At 40.6% G+C, this 16319-nt stretch overlaps 1 long non-coding RNA gene across 1 annotated transcript; it reads right to left on the bottom strand.

The window, feature by feature from the left end:
• Positions 1–14675: 14675 nt before the first annotated feature.
• LOC138405912 (uncharacterized) lies at positions 14676–15834 on the bottom strand. The gene is made up of 3 exons (XR_011239576.1): positions 15643–15834; positions 15035–15090; positions 14676–14853 (listed from the first exon to the last, which is right to left on the bottom strand). It is a non-coding gene; the product is annotated as an uncharacterized lncRNA (long non-coding RNA).
• Positions 15835–16319: the final 485 nt, after the last annotated feature.

Below are 16319 nucleotides of genomic sequence, written 5' to 3'. Positions count from 1 at the left end.
CCATAACTCTTATAGGCACTGAACCTGGTATTGATGGCTTTAAAGTAAAGATAAATTACATTAAACAATCAAAGTCAAATATGACATCATAGAAACTGTCACATTTGACATCATAGACACTGTCACATTTGACATCATAGACAGTCACATTTTACATCATAGACACTGTCACATGTGACATCACAGAAGCTGTCACATGGGACATCACAGACACTGTCAGTTAAATGTGATATTAAACAAACAGTTTTCCATGATATGAGCCCTACAATCATTTCTTTTTAGATGTGAATCTAAAATGTGAAGAATGAAAGTCTGAAAATACATCTTGTTTTTTAAAATCAGAAGTGACCACATTAGTAGGAGCGAGGGGTGGAGCCTGACTGAGAGCTCGAGGACACTGCATGCCCTCCTCGACCTGCACCCATTGGACATTACTAGCTTTCAATCACATCATATACACATCATATATTTAACTCTATATGGAACCATGACTTACAAAATGAACACCAGGGTGTATTGAGGAAGAAACAAGAGATGATTGATTACATTTCAAATGTCTTTATTTTTTTAAGAATGGTTTCTCTCTTGTGACAAATGTACTTATTGTAAGTTGCTTTGGACAAAAGCATCTGCTAAATGCCCTAAATGTCAATATTTTCTTCATTTCCTTTGCCGCTTCTCCTCCTTCTCTCTGTCTAGTTTGTCTCTCTGCTCCTGCTTCTTCTTGTCTTGCAGCTCCTTCTTTTGCCTCTTCTCTGCCTCTTTCTTTGCTTTCTTTTGCTCCTTTTGAATCCTTGCCTTGTCCTTATCAGTCATCAAGGCCAGTTCCTGAAAAGACAGAGACGACAAGTGTTTAGATATTTTCTCTTTCAAAAGTCTGAATAAGAAACAAACTTAAAGTGCAACAAGTTCTTATTCAGATCAAACAGAGCTGATGTGACTTACCTGAAGCTTGATCTGTTTCAGAATGAGCAGCTTTATGTCTGCCTCATGCTTGGCCGCCCACATCTGCTCAGTATTGCTGACCAGTTTCTCCAGCTCCTTGATTTTTGTGAAGCCAGCCTCCTTCTCAGCCTGCTCACTACTGACATGGTCCTCCAGAGTGTTAACTTTCGTCTCCCACTCAGTCTTGTTCTGGAGGATCCTTGCCTCCATGGCTTGCTGCATGGAGATGAGCCTCTGGTTGCTGGCTTCCAGTGCCATATTCTGACTGGTGAGACTGTTGATCACCTGATCCGTATAGACAATTCTGGCCTCATGTTTGGTCACCCACTTCTCTTCTGTGTCCTTGAGCTGTCTCTCCAGCTCCTTGATTCGATTGGAGCCAGCCTCCTTCTCCACCCGCTCACTACTGAGATGGTCCTCCAGAGTGTTAACTTTAGTCTCCCACTCAGTCTTGTTCTGGAGGATCCTTGCTTCCATGGCTTGCTGCATGGACAGGAGTTTCTTGTTGCTGGCTTCCAGTGCCTTATTTTGACTGGTGAGACTGTTGATCAGCTGATCCGTTTGGACAATTCTGGCCTCATGTTTGGTCACCCACTTCTCTTCTGTGACCTTGAGCTGTCTCTCCAGCTCCTTGATTCTACTGGAGCCAGCCTCCTTCTCTGCCTGCTCACGGCTGAGCTCGTGCTTCAGAGCGTTGATTTCTGACTGCCAGTCAGGCTCGTTCTGGAGAACTTTTGTCCCCATAGCTTTGAGCTTGGTTGTGAGCTCATTGATTTCCTCTTCCAGTGCCATTTTCTCATGCACTGTCCTGTCGATCACCTGTTCCCTCTGTTTAATGGAGTACTCCAGCTCATTGACGTGGTTGCACCTTTGCTTTAGGTCACGTCTGATCTTGTGGATCTCTGCCTGCTGGCTTTGACAATGAGTACTCAAGGACCTGTAGTCCTTCTCTTGGAGCCTCAACTCTTTCTTGGCATCCTTAAGGTCGAGCTGTAGTTCTTCCTTGAGTTTTTCATAATCTGCATTCTGCATGCTCTCCTTTTCCTTTTTCCATGAAGCTTCTTTGCAGGACATGGCGATCTTCAGACTGGCATTTTCATGAGCCAGATGCATATTCTTAGAATCCAAATTCTGCTTTTCCTCAAGGAGGTCCTCAAACAATTTCTCGTGGTCTGGCACCTGAAAGACACAAACAAACATATAACTGTTAAAAACACAGTCCCACACTCACTGTGAATTAAATGTTGATGAACCAGACCAACAAATCATTGATTTAACCACCAGTACATTTAAATACAGTTTCTTCAATTCTGTTAAATACAGTCTCTACATACTATGGATGTCACGATATGAAATTTTGGCGCAGAGCCAGAGGACATATCACGGTTTCACGATTTACACGATTATTGATTAAATGAAAAACAAACAATATATAGCTAATGATATAACTAATTAACTACAATATTTGTTATTATTATCAACAATTACGTTTACGTTTAATTACGTGACTTGCGAGAGATTTCACCACGCAGTGCACACAGAAATTAAAAAAAATCACTAGTATGCTACTGCTAGCATTCTAGCATTAGCACCAATGTGATGGGTTCATTTAAAGTCCATCCCCTCATTGAAAAAATATTTTTGAGTTTGAGAGAAACATTGGAAAAATAAAATAAAATCGTCGATGTGTCCTGCTTAGAAACCTTACCCTTCCTGACTTGTTCTTTGGCATGTTGGCTCAATATAGGGGTATTATATATGTGTACTGAAGTATATACTGTCTTCTGACGGTCTCATGTATCGAAGATTTGTGGATCTGTGGTCTAGTTTTGGAGCTGTTGTGCTCATAAGGTCTCCTCCATAACTCTTATAGGCACTGAACCTGGTATTGATGGCTTTAAAGTAAAGATAAATTACATTAAACAATCAAAGTCAAATATGACATCATAGAAACTGTCACATTTGACATCATAGACACTGTCACATTTGACATCATAGACAGTCACATTTTACATCATAGACACTGTCACATGTGACATCACAGAAGCTGTCACATGGGACATCACAGACACTGTCAGTTAAATGTGATATTAAACAAACAGTTTTCCATGATATGAGCCCTACAATCATTTCTTTTTAGATGTGAATCTAAAATGTGAAGAATGAAAGTCTGAAAATACATCTTGTTTTTTAAAATCAGAAGTGACCACATTAGTAGGAGCGAGGGGTGGAGCCTGACTGAGAGCTCGAGGACACTGCATGCCCTCCTCGACCTGCACCCATTGGACATTACTAGCTTTCAATCACATCATATACACATCATATATTTAACTCTATATGGAACCATGACTTACAAAATGAACACCAGGGTGTATTGAGGAAGAAACAAGAGATGATTGATTACATTTCAAATGTCTTTATTTTTTTAAGAATGGTTTCTCTCTTGTGACAAATGTACTTATTGTAAGTTGCTTTGGACAAAAGCATCTGCTAAATGCCCTAAATGTCAATATTTTCTTCATTTCCTTTGCTGCTTCTCCTCCTTCTCTCTGTCTAGTTTGTCTCTCTGCTCCTGCTTCTTCTTGTCTTGCAGCTCCTTCTTTTGCCTCTTCTCTGCCTCTTTCTTTGCTTTCTTTTGCTCCTTTTGAATCCTTGCCTTGTCCTTATCAGTCATCAAGGCCAGTTCCTGAAAAGACAGAGACGACAAGTGTTTAGATATTTTCTCTTTCAAAAGTCTGAATAAGAAACAAACTTAAAGTGCAACAAGTTCTTATTCAGATCAAACAGAGCTGATGTGACTTACCTGAAGCTTGATCTGTTTCAGAATGAGCAGCTTTATGTCTGCCTCATGCTTGGCCGCCCACATCTGCTCAGTATTGCTGACCAGTTTCTCCAGCTCCTTGATTTTTGTGAAGCCAGCCTCCTTCTCAGCCTGCTCACTACTGACATGGTCCTCCAGAGTGTTAACTTTCGTCTCCCACTCAGTCTTGTTCTGGAGGATCCTTGCCTCCATGGCTTGCTGCATGGAGATGAGCCTCTGGTTGCTGGCTTCCAGTGCCATATTCTGACTGGTGAGACTGTTGATCACCTGATCCGTATAGACAATTCTGGCCTCATGTTTGGTCACCCACTTCTCTTCTGTGTCCTTGAGCTGTCTCTCCAGCTCCTTGATTCGATTGGAGCCAGCCTCCTTCTCCACCCGCTCACTACTGAGATGGTCCTCCAGAGTGTTAACTTTAGTCTCCCACTCAGTCTTGTTCTGGAGGATCCTTGCTTCCATGGCTTGCTGCATGGACAGGAGTTTCTTGTTGCTGGCTTCCAGTGCCTTATTTTGACTGGTGAGACTGTTGATCAGCTGATCCGTTTGGACAATTCTGGCCTCATGTTTGGTCACCCACTTCTCTTCTGTGACCTTGAGCTGTCTCTCCAGCTCCTTGATTCTACTGGAGCCAGCCTCCTTCTCTGCCTGCTCACGGCTGAGCTCGTGCTTCAGAGCGTTGATTTCTGACTGCCAGTCAGGCTCGTTCTGGAGAACTTTTGTCCCCATAGCTTTGAGCTTGGTTGTGAGCTCATTGATTTCCTCTTCCAGTGCCATTTTCTCATGCACTGTCCTGTCGATCACCTGTTCCCTCTGTTTAATGGAGTACTCCAGCTCATTGACGTGGTTGCACCTTTGCTTTAGGTCACGTCTGATCTTGTGGATCTCTGCCTGCTGGCTTTGACAACGAGTACTCAAGGACCTGTAGTCCTTCTCTTGGAGCCTCAACTCTTTCTTGGCATCCTTAAGGTCGAGCTGTAGTTCTTCCTTGAGTTTTTCATAATCTGCATTCTGCATGCTCTCCTTTTCCTTTTTCCATGAAGCTTCTTTGCAGGACATGGCGATCTTCAGACTGGCATTTTCATGAGCCAGATGCATATTCTTAGAATCCAAATTCTGCTTTTCCTCAAGGAGGTCCTCAAACAATTTCTCGTGGTCTGGCACCTGAAAGACACAAACAAACATATAACTGTTAAAAACACAGTCCCACACTCACTGTGAATTAAATGTTGATGAACCAGACCAACAAATCATTGATTTAACCACCAGTACATTTAAATACAGTTTCTTCAATTCTGTTAAATACAGTCTCTACATACTATGGATGTCACGATATGAAATTTTGGCGCAGAGCCAGAGGAAATATCACGGTTTCACGATTTACACGATTATTGATTAAATGAAAAACAAACAATATATAGCTAATGATATAACTAATTAACTACAATATTTGTTATTATTATCAACAATTACGTTTACGTTTAATTACGTGACTTGCGAGAGATTTCACCACGCAGTGCACACACAAATTAAAAAAAATCACTAGTATGCTACTGCTAGCATTCTAGCATTAGCACCAATGTGATGGGTTCATTTAAAGTCCATCCCCTCATTGAAAAAATATTTTTGAGTTTGAGAGAAACATTGGAAAAATAAAATAAAATCGTCGATGTGTCCTTCTTAGAAACCTTACCCTTCCTGACTTGTTCTTTGGCATGTTGGCTCAATATAGGGGTATTATATATGTGTACTGAAGTATATACTGTCTTCTGACGGTCTCATGTATCGAAGATTTGTGGATCTGTGGTCTAGTTTTGGAGCTGTTGTGCTCATAAGGTCTCCTCCATAACTCTTATAGGCACTGAACCTGGTATTGATGGCTTTAAAGTAAAGATAAATTACATTAAACAATCAAATTCAAATATGACATCATAGAAACTGTCACATTTGACATCATAGACACTGTCACATTTGACATCATAGACAGTCACATTTTACATCATAGACACTGTCACATGTGACATCACAGAAGCTGTCACATGGGACATCACAGACACTGTCAGTTAAATGTGATATTAAACAAACAGTTTTCCATGATATGAGCCCTACAATCATTTCTTTTTAGATGTGAATCTAAAATGTGAAGAATGAAAGTCTGAAAATACATCTTGTTTTTTAAAATCAGAAGTGACCACATTAGTAGGAGCGAGGGGTGGAGCCTGACTGAGAGCTCGAGGACACTGCATGCCCTCCTCGACCTGCACCCATTGGACATTACTAGCTTTCAATCACATCATATACACATCATATATTTAACTCTATATGGAACCATGACTTACAAAATGAACACCAGGGTGTATTGAGGAAGAAACAAGAGATGATTGATTACATTTCAAATGTCTTTATTTTTTTAAGAATGGTTTCTCTCTTGTGACAAATGTACTTATTGTAAGTTGCTTTGGACAAAAGCATCTGCTAAATGCCCTAAATGTCAATATTTTCTTCATTTCCTTTGCCGCTTCTCCTCCTTCTCTCTGTCTAGTTTGTCTCTCTGCTCCTGCTTCTTCTTGTCTTGCAGCTCCTTCTTTTGCCTCTTCTCTGCCTCTTTCTTTGCTTTCTTTTGCTCCTTTTGAATCCTTGCCTTGTCCTTATCAGTCATCAAGGCCAGTTCCTGAAAAGACAGAGACGACAAGTGTTTAGATATTTTCTCTTTCAAAAGTCTGAATAAGAAACAAACTTAAAGTGCAACAAGTTCTTATTCAGATCAAACAGAGCTGATGTGACTTACCTGAAGCTTGATCTGTTTCAGAATGAGCAGCTTTATGTCTGCCTCATGCTTGGCCGCCCACATCTGCTCAGTATTGCTGACCAGTTTCTCCAGCTCCTTGATTTTTGTGAAGCCAGCCTCCTTCTCAGCCTGCTCACTACTGACATGGTCCTCCAGAGTGTTAACTTTCGTCTCCCACTCAGTCTTGTTCTGGAGGATCCTTGCCTCCATGGCTTGCTGCATGGAGATGAGCCTCTGGTTGCTGGCTTCCAGTGCCATATTCTGACTGGTGAGACTGTTGATCACCTGATCCGTATAGACAATTCTGGCCTCATGTTTGGTCACCCACTTCTCTTCTGTGTCCTTGAGCTGTCTCTCCAGCTCCTTGATTCGATTGGAGCCAGCCTCCTTCTCCACCCGCTCACTACTGAGATGGTCCTCCAGAGTGTTAACTTTAGTCTCCCACTCAGTCTTGTTCTGGAGGATCCTTGCTTCCATGGCTTGCTGCATGGACAGGAGTTTCTTGTTGCTGGCTTCCAGTGCCTTATTTTGACTGGTGAGACTGTTGATCAGCTGATCCGTTTGGACAATTCTGGCCTCATGTTTGGTCACCCACTTCTCTTCTGTGACCTTGAGCTGTCTCTCCAGCTCCTTGATTCTACTGGAGCCAGCCTCCTTCTCTGCCTGCTCACGGCTGAGCTCGTGCTTCAGAGCGTTGATTTCTGACTGCCAGTCAGGCTCGTTCTGGAGAACTTTTGTCCCCATAGCTTTGAGCTTGGTTGTGAGCTCATTGATTTCCTCTTCCAGTGCCATTTTCTCATGCACTGTCCTGTCGATCACCTGTTCCCTCTGTTTAATGGAGTACTCCAGCTCATTGACGTGGTTGCACCTTTGCTTTAGGTCACGTCTGATCTTGTGGATCTCTGCCTGCTGGCTTTGACAATGAGTACTCAAGGACCTGTAGTCCTTCTCTTGGAGCCTCAACTCTTTCTTGGCATCCTTAAGGTCGAGCTGTAGTTCTTCCTTGAGTTTTTTATAATCTGCATTCTGCATGCTCTCCTTTTCCTTTTTCCATGAAGCTTCTTTGCAGGACATGGCGATCTTCAGACTGGCATTTTCATGAGCCAGATGCATATTCTTAGAATCCAAATTCTGCTTTTCCTCAAGGAGGTCCTCAAACAATTTCTCGTGGTCTGGCACCTGAAAGACACAAACAAACATATAACTGTTAAAAACACAGTCCCACACTCACTGTGAATTAAATGTTGATGAACCAGACCAACAAATCATTGATTTAACCACCAGTACATTTAAATACAGTTTCTTCAATTCTGTTAAATACAGTCTCTACATACTATGGATGTCACGATATGAAATTTTGGCGCAGAGCCAGAGGAAATATCACGGTTTCACGATTTACACGATTATTGATTAAATGAAAAACAAACAATATATAGCTAATGATATAACTAATTAACTACAATATTTGTTATTATTATCAACAATTACGTTTACGTTTAATTACGTGACTTGCGAGAGATTTCACCACGCAGTGCACACACAAATTTAAAAAAATCACTAGTATGCTACTGCTAGCATTCTAGCATTAGCACCAATGTGATGGGTTCATTTAAAGTCCATCCCCTCACAGAAAAAATATTTTTGAGTTTGAGAGAAACATTGGAAAAATAAAATAAAATCGTCGATGTGTCCTGCTTAGAAACCTTACCCTTCCTGACTTGTTCTTTGGCATGTTGGCTAAATATAGGGGTATTGTATATGTGTACTGAAGTATATACTGTCTTCTGACGGTCTCATGTATCGAAGATTTGTGGATCTGTGGTCTAGTTTTGGAGCTGTTGTGCTCATAAGGTCTCCTCCATAACTCTTATAGGCACTGAACCTGGTATTGATGGCTTTAAAGTAAAGATAAATTACATTAAACAATCAAATTCAAATATGACATCATAGAAACTGTCACATTTGACATCATAGATACTGTCACATTTGACATCATAGACAGTCACATTTTACATCATAGACAGTCACATTTTACATCATAGACACTGTCACATGTGACATCACAGAAGCTGTCACATGGGACATCACAGACACTGTCACATGGGACATCACAGACACTGTCAGTTAAATGTGATATTAAACAAACAGTTTTCCATGATATGAGCCCTACAATCATTTCTTTTTAGATGTGAATCTAAAATGTGAAGAATGAAAGTCTGAAAATACATCTTGTTTTTTAAAATCAGAAGTGACCACATTAGTAGGAGCGAGGGGTGGAGCCTGACTGAGAGCTCGAGGACACTGCATGCCCTCCTCGACCTGCACCCATTGGACATTACTAGCTTTCAATCACATCATATACACATCATATATTTAACTCTATATGGAACCATGACTTACAAAATGAACACCAGGGTGTATTGAGGAAGAAACAAGAGATGATTGATTGCATTTCAGATGTCTTTATTTTTTTAAGAATGGTTTCTCTCTTGTGACAAATGTACTTATTGTAAGTTGCTTTGGACAAAAGCATCTGCTAAATGCCCTAAATGTCAATATTTTCTTCATTTCCTTTGCCGCTTCTCCTCCTTCTCTCTGTCTAGTTTGTCTCTCTGCTCCTGCTTCTTCTTGTCTTGCAGCTCCTTCTTTTGCCTCTTCTCTGCCTCTTTCTTTGCTTTCTTTTGCTCCTTTTGAATCCTTGCCTTGTCCTTATCAGTCATCAAGGCCAGTTCCTGAAAAGACAGAGACGACAAGTGTTTAGATATTTTCTCTTTCAAAAGTCTGAATAAGAAACAAACTTAAAGTGCAACAAGTTCTTATTCAGATCAAACAGAGCTGATGTGACTTACCTGAAGCTTGATCTGTTTCAGAATGAGCAGCTTTATGTCTGCCTCATGCTTGGCCGCCCACATCTGCTCAGTATTGCTGACCAGTTTCTCCAGCTCCTTGATTTTTGTGAAGCCAGCCTCCTTCTCAGCCTGCTCACTACTGACATGGTCCTCCAGAGTGTTAACTTTCGTCTCCCACTCAGTCTTGTTCTGGAGGATCCTTGCCTCCATGGCTTGCTGCATGGAGATGAGCCTCTGGTTGCTGGCTTCCAGTGCCATATTCTGACTGGTGAGACTGTTGATCACCTGATCCGTATAGACAATTCTGGCCTCATGTTTGGTCACCCACTTATCTTCTGTGACCTTGAGCTGTCTCTCCAGCTCCTTGATTCGATCGGAGCCAGCCTCCTTCTCCACCCGCTCACTACTGAGATGGTCCTCCAGAGTGTTAACTTTAGTCTCCCACTCAGTCTTGTTCTGGAGGATCCTTGCCTCCATGGCTTGCTGCATGGACAGGAGTTTCTTGTTGCTGGCTTCCAGTGCCTTATTTTGACTGGTGAGACTGTTGATCAGCTGATCCGTTTGGACAATTCTGGCCTCATCTTTGGTCACCCACTTCTCTTCTGTGACCTTGAGCTGTCTCTCCAGCTCCTTGATTCTACTGGAGCCAGCCTCCTTCTCTGCCTGCTCACGGCTGAGCTCGTGCTTCAGAGCGTTGATTTCTGACTGCCAGTCAGGCTCGTTCTGGAGAACTTTTGTCCCCATAGCTTTGAGCTTGGTTGTGAGCTCATTGATTTCCTCTTCCAGTGCCATTTTCTCATGCACTGTCCTGTCGATCACCTGTTCCCTCTGTTTAATGGAGTACTCCAGCTCATTGACGTGGTTGCACCTTTGCTTTAGGTCACGTCTGATCTTGTGGATCTCTGCCTGCTGGCTTTGACAACGAGTACTCAAGGACCTGTAGTCCTTCTCTTGGAGCCTCAACTCTTTCTTGGCATCCTTAAGGTCGAGCTGTAGTTCTTCCTTGAGTTTTTCATAATCTGCATTCTGCATGCTCTCCTTTACCTTTTTCCATGAAGCTTCTTTGCAGGACATGGCGATCTTCAGACTGGCATTTTCATGAGCCAGATGCATATTCTTAGAATCCAAATTCTGCTTTTCCTCAAGGAGGTCCTCAAACAATTTCTCGTGGTCTGGCACCTGAAAGACACAAACAAACATATAACTATTAAAAACACAGTCCCACACTCACTGTGAATTAAATGTTGATGAACCAGACCAACAAATCATTGATTTAACCACCAGTACATTTAAATACAGTTTCTTCAATTCTGTTAAATACAGTCTCTACATACTATGGATGTCACGATATGAAATTTTGGCGCAGAGCCAGAGGAAATATCACGGTTTCACGATTTACACGATTATTGATTAAATGAAAAACAAACAATATATAGCTAATGATATAACTAATTAACTACAATATTTATTATTATTATCAACAATTACGTTTACGTTTAATTACGTGACTTGCGAGAGATTTCACCACGCAGTGCACACACAAATTTAAAAAAATCACTAGTATGCTACTGCTAGCATTCTAGAATTAGCACCAATGTGATGGGTTCATTTAAAGTCCATCCCCTCACAGAAAAAATATTTTTGAGTTTGAGAGAAACATTGGAAAAATTTAATAAAATCGTTGATGTGTCCTGCTTAGAAACCTTACCCTTCCTGACTTGTTCTTTGGCATGTTGGCTAAATATAGGGGTATTATATATGTGTACTGAAGTATATACTGTCTTCTGACGGTCTCGTGTATCGAAGATTTGTGGATCTGTGATCTAGTTTTGGAGCTGTTGTGCTCATAAGGTCTCCTCCATAACTCTTATAGGCACTGAACCTGGTATTGATGGCTTTAAAGTAAAGATAAATTACATTAAACAATCAAAGTCAAATATGACATCATAGAAACTGTCACATTTGACATCATAGACACTGTCACATTTGACATCATAGACAGTCACATTTTACATCATAGACACTGTCACATGTGACATCACAGAAGCTGTCACATGGGACATCACAGACACTGTCACATGGGACATCATAGACAGTCACATTTTACATCATAGACACTGTCACATGTGACATCACAGAAGCTGTCACATGGGACATCACAGACACTGTCACATGGGACATCACAGACACTGTCAGTTAAATGTGATATTAAACAAACAGTTTTCCATGATATGAGCCCTACAATCATTTCTTTTTAGATGTGAATCTAAAATGTGAAGAATGAAAGTCTGAAAATACATCTTGTTTTTTAAAATCAGAAGTGACCACATTAGTAGGAGCGAGGGGTGGAGCCTGACTGAGAGCTCGAGGACACTGCATGCCCTCCTCGACCTGCACCCATTGGACATTACTAGCTTTCAATTACATCATATACACATCATATATTTGACTCTATATGGAACCATGACTTACAAAATGAACACCAGGGTGTATTGAGGAAGAAACAAGAGATGATTGATTACATTTCAAATGTCTTTATTTTTTTAAGAATGGTTTCTCTCTTGTGACAAATGTACTTATTGTAAGTTGCTTTGGACAAAAGCATCTGCTAAATGCCCTAAATGTCAATATTTTCTTCATTTCCTTTGCCGCTTCTCCTCCTTCTCTCTGTCTAGTTTGTCTCTCTGCTCCTGCTTCTTCTTGTCTTGCAGCTCCTTCTTTTGCCTCTTCTCTGCCTCTTTCTTTGCTTTCTTTTGCTCCTTTTGAATCCTTGCCTTGTCCTTATCGGTCATCAAGGCCAGTTCCTGAAAAGACAGAGATGACAAGTGTTTAGATATTTTCTCTTTCAAAAGTCTGAATAAGAAACAAACTTAAAGTGCAACAAGTTCTTATTCAGATCAAACAGAGCTGATGTGACTTACCTGAAGCTTGATCTGTTTCAGAATGAGCAGCTTTATGTCTGCCTCATGCTTGGCCGCCCACATCTGCTCAGTATTGCTGACCAGTTTCTCCAGCTCCTTGATTTTTGTGAAGCCAGCCTCCTTCTCAGCCTGCTCACTACTGACATGGTCCTCCAGAGTGTTAACTTTCGTCTCCCACTCAGTCTTGTTCTGGAGGATCCTTGCCTCCATGGCTTGCTGCATGGAGATGAGCCTCTGGTTGCTGGCTTCCAGTGCCATATTCTGACTGGTGAGACTGTTGATCACCTGATCCGTATAGACAATTCTGGCCTCATGTTTGGTCACCCACTTATCTTCTGTGACCTTGAGCTGTCTCTCCAGCTCCTTGATTCGATCGGAGCCAGCCTCCTTCTCCACCCGCTCACTACTGAGATGGTCCTCCAGAGTGTTAACTTTAGTCTCCCACTCAGTCTTGTTCTGGAGGATCCTTGCCTCCATGGCTTGCTGCATGGACAGGAGTTTCTTGTTGCTGGCTTCCAGTGCCTTATTTTGACTGGTGAGACTGTTGATCAGCTGATCCGTTTGGACAATTCTGGCCTCATCTTTGGTCACCCACTTCTCTTCTGTGACCTTGAGCTGTCTCTCCAGCTCCTTGATTCTACTGGAGCCAGCCTCCTTCTCTGCCTGCTCACGGCTGAGCTCGTGCTTCAGAGCGTTGATTTCTGACTGCCAGTCAGGCTCGTTCTGGAGAACTTTTGTCCCCATAGCTTTGAGCTTGGTTGTGAGCTCATTGATTTCCTCTTCCAGTGCCATTTTCTCATGCACTGTCCTGTCGATCACCTGTTCCCTCTGTTTAATGGAGTACTCCAGCTCATTGACGTGGTTGCACCTTTGCTTTAGGTCACGTCTGATCTTGTGTATCTCTGCCTGCTGGCTTTGACAACGAGTACTCAAGGACCTGTAGTCCTTCTCTTGGAGCCTCAACTCTTTCTTGGCATCCTTAAGGTCGAGCTGTAGTTCTTCCTTGAGTTTTTCATAATCTGCATTCTGCATGCTCTCCTTTACCTTTTTCCATGAAGCTTCTTTGCAGGACATGGCGATCTTCAGACTGGCATTTTCATGAGCCAGATGCATATTCTTAGAATCCAAATTCTGCTTTTCCTCAAGGAGGTCCTCAAACAATTTCTCGTGGTCTGGCACCTGAAAGACACAAACAAACATATAACTATTAAAAACACAGTCCCACACTCACTGTGAATTAAATGTTGATGAACCAGACCAACAAATCATTGATTTAACCACCAGTACATTTAAATACAGTTTCTTCAATTCTGTTAAATACAGTCTCTACATACTATGGATGTCACGATATGAAATTTTGGCGCAGAGCCAGAGGAAATATCACGGTTTCACGATTTACACGATTATTGATTAAATGAAAAACAAACAATATATAGCTAATGATATAACTAATTAACTACAATATTTGTTATTATTATCAACAATTACGTTTACGTTTAATTACGTGACTTGCGAGAGATTTCACCACGCAGTGCACACACAAATTAAAAAAAATCACTAGTATGCTACTGCTAGCATTCTAGCATTAGCACCAATGTGATGGGTTCATTTAAAGTCCATCCCCTCACAGAAAAAATATTTTTGAGTTTGAGAGAAACATTGGAAAAATTAAATAAAATCGTTGATGTGTCCTGCTTAGAAACCTTACCCTTCCTGACTTGTTCTTTGGCATGTTGGCTAAATATAGGGGTATTATATATGTGTACTGAAGTATATACTGTCTTCTGACGGTCTCATGTATCGAAGATTTATGGATCTGTGAAAAGATCAAGTTAGATATCTAACGTTATGTAAAGTTGTTCAGCTCCCCAACCTATTTGGCTTGACTACGTTACTGTGAGTAACTTCAGTAATAATGTTTTATTAGATTATTGTTTCAGAAATAACGTTAGTGCAGCTGCTGCAGTGTGAAACTTGTTGAGCTGGACTTTATTTATGAATGAACAGTTTACCTACCAGGTATAGACCTGTTTTCATAACTTACTAACAATTAAAGCAAATTATTGCACATGATGCATTACATTATATATGCAATACTTTTAATGTGAAAGAACGCCATACTGCACATTCATTGTAGTACACTGTTTAATCCCAAACCATATTCAGATACATACTTGAATATCCACAGAATATAAGGACACAGACTTTGTTTGAATGTAACTTATCTCTGCAATAATGCCATACTTTTATGTTTCCTGTCATTTTATTAGGGACGGACGAACCTGCGGGACACAGCTGTGCTGACCGTGTTCTGTCTCTTATGGCAAAAAAGAAAAGACAACACTTTTTATCTAAGGTTTCTCAAATCAGAAAGTAAAAGATGAACATTGTTGTGATAGTGTTAATTTTGCCAACCACAATGGATATAGAAATTGACTCAATATTATTATCATGTTGACCAGCCTGAAGCTGCCGATCTCCACCATGTTGCTGCTGCCACAGTGGATTCTGAGGACATCAGGTGTTGCAGTGCTTCATGAAATGAAAAAAGTCATGTTAAAGGATGTTTTATGCTGAAATCATTGTCACATCTGTAGATATTAAGGAACAGAGGAGAAACATGATAATTTACAGATACTGTACAATACAATAATTACAATAATTTTGACACATGTAATATCAGCTGTGTTAAGCAGCCAAGACGGGTACTTACAGTTTATTCTGTGTTCAGCAAGTGGAAGCACCCCAGATTTCAGCCAAACTGATGTACTAAAAGAAATAAACATTGTACAAATATATAAAATGTCTTTCTACCACATCTGTAATATATGATAACAGTCCACATCAAGTCCTTCAACTTCTCTCAGTGTTAAAACAGATACATATATAATAAATATGAGCGCCGTTTACAACAGTAGTGTGCAGAGATTATAATCACATCTACACTGAGTCTAATTCACTGTGAATTCTATAACAGGCTAAAAAAAGAGGTTGTAATCATAGACTGTATATAAAGATTGTAATAGTAATGGTGGTTCTACGAGTCTGTATCAGAACATTTGTGAAACATAGTTACTATCACATGCAGCTTCCACATGCAGCTTATTAATATTAACTTATTAAAATTACAATCAAATGACAAAACACAACTCTTTACTAAAGCTAGTTAACTTGCTTCAAACTTCATTAGACGTGTTAAATAAACGGTGAATTACCACAATAACATCAAAAACCACTTGAGGCTTGTAAGTAAATGTAGTATGATTATAATAATAAATAAATCAATAGGTTTTGTTGTTGTAAAGTTTCAGGGTAACTTACCTCTGTTCGGTTCGACGTTACGACCGCGACCATCCCGGAGCAACAACACCGCAGCGCTAGCCGGTTAGCAGTCACGGGTAGCATTTAGCCTAGCTCCTTAGCCTGAGCTAACCAGGTAACGATGAGCTCTGTGGGCGTGGCTCAGTTGTCAGTCTTCACTCGGCCCGCCTAGCGTCCACTCGCGCGCCTCCTTTTTGCCCATATATGGGTTAGCCAGGAACTAGGAGGAGTCAGGCCCCGGCAAGATGGCGCCGGGTGAAACGCCCACTACGAGCCTCATTTTCGCTCTTCAGATACCAACGGGTGACGTCACGGACACTACGTCCATCTTTACATACAGTCTATGTGAGTGCCACACAAATACACTTTACTTTATAAATACACTTTACTTTATAAATACACTTTACTATAGAAATACACTTTACTTTATAAATACACTTTACTATAGAAATACACTTTGATTTATAAATACACTTTACTTTATAAATACACTTTACTATAGAAATACACTTTACTTTATAAATACACTTTACTATAGAAATACACTTTACTATAGAAATACACTTTCCTTTATAAATACACTTTACTATAGAAATACACTTTACTATAGAAATACACGTTACTATAGAAATACACTTTACTATAGAAATACACTGTACTTTATAAATACACTTTAA

Source organism: Paralichthys olivaceus, chromosome 20 (genome assembly GCF_024713975.1).
Source record: "Paralichthys olivaceus isolate ysfri-2021 chromosome 20, ASM2471397v2, whole genome shotgun sequence".
In the NCBI taxonomy this organism is placed as follows: Eukaryota; Metazoa; Chordata; class Actinopteri; order Pleuronectiformes; family Paralichthyidae; genus Paralichthys; species Paralichthys olivaceus.
The sequence above is the reverse complement of the archived record's forward strand: the minus strand, read 5'-3'. Positions and strand labels throughout refer to the sequence as shown.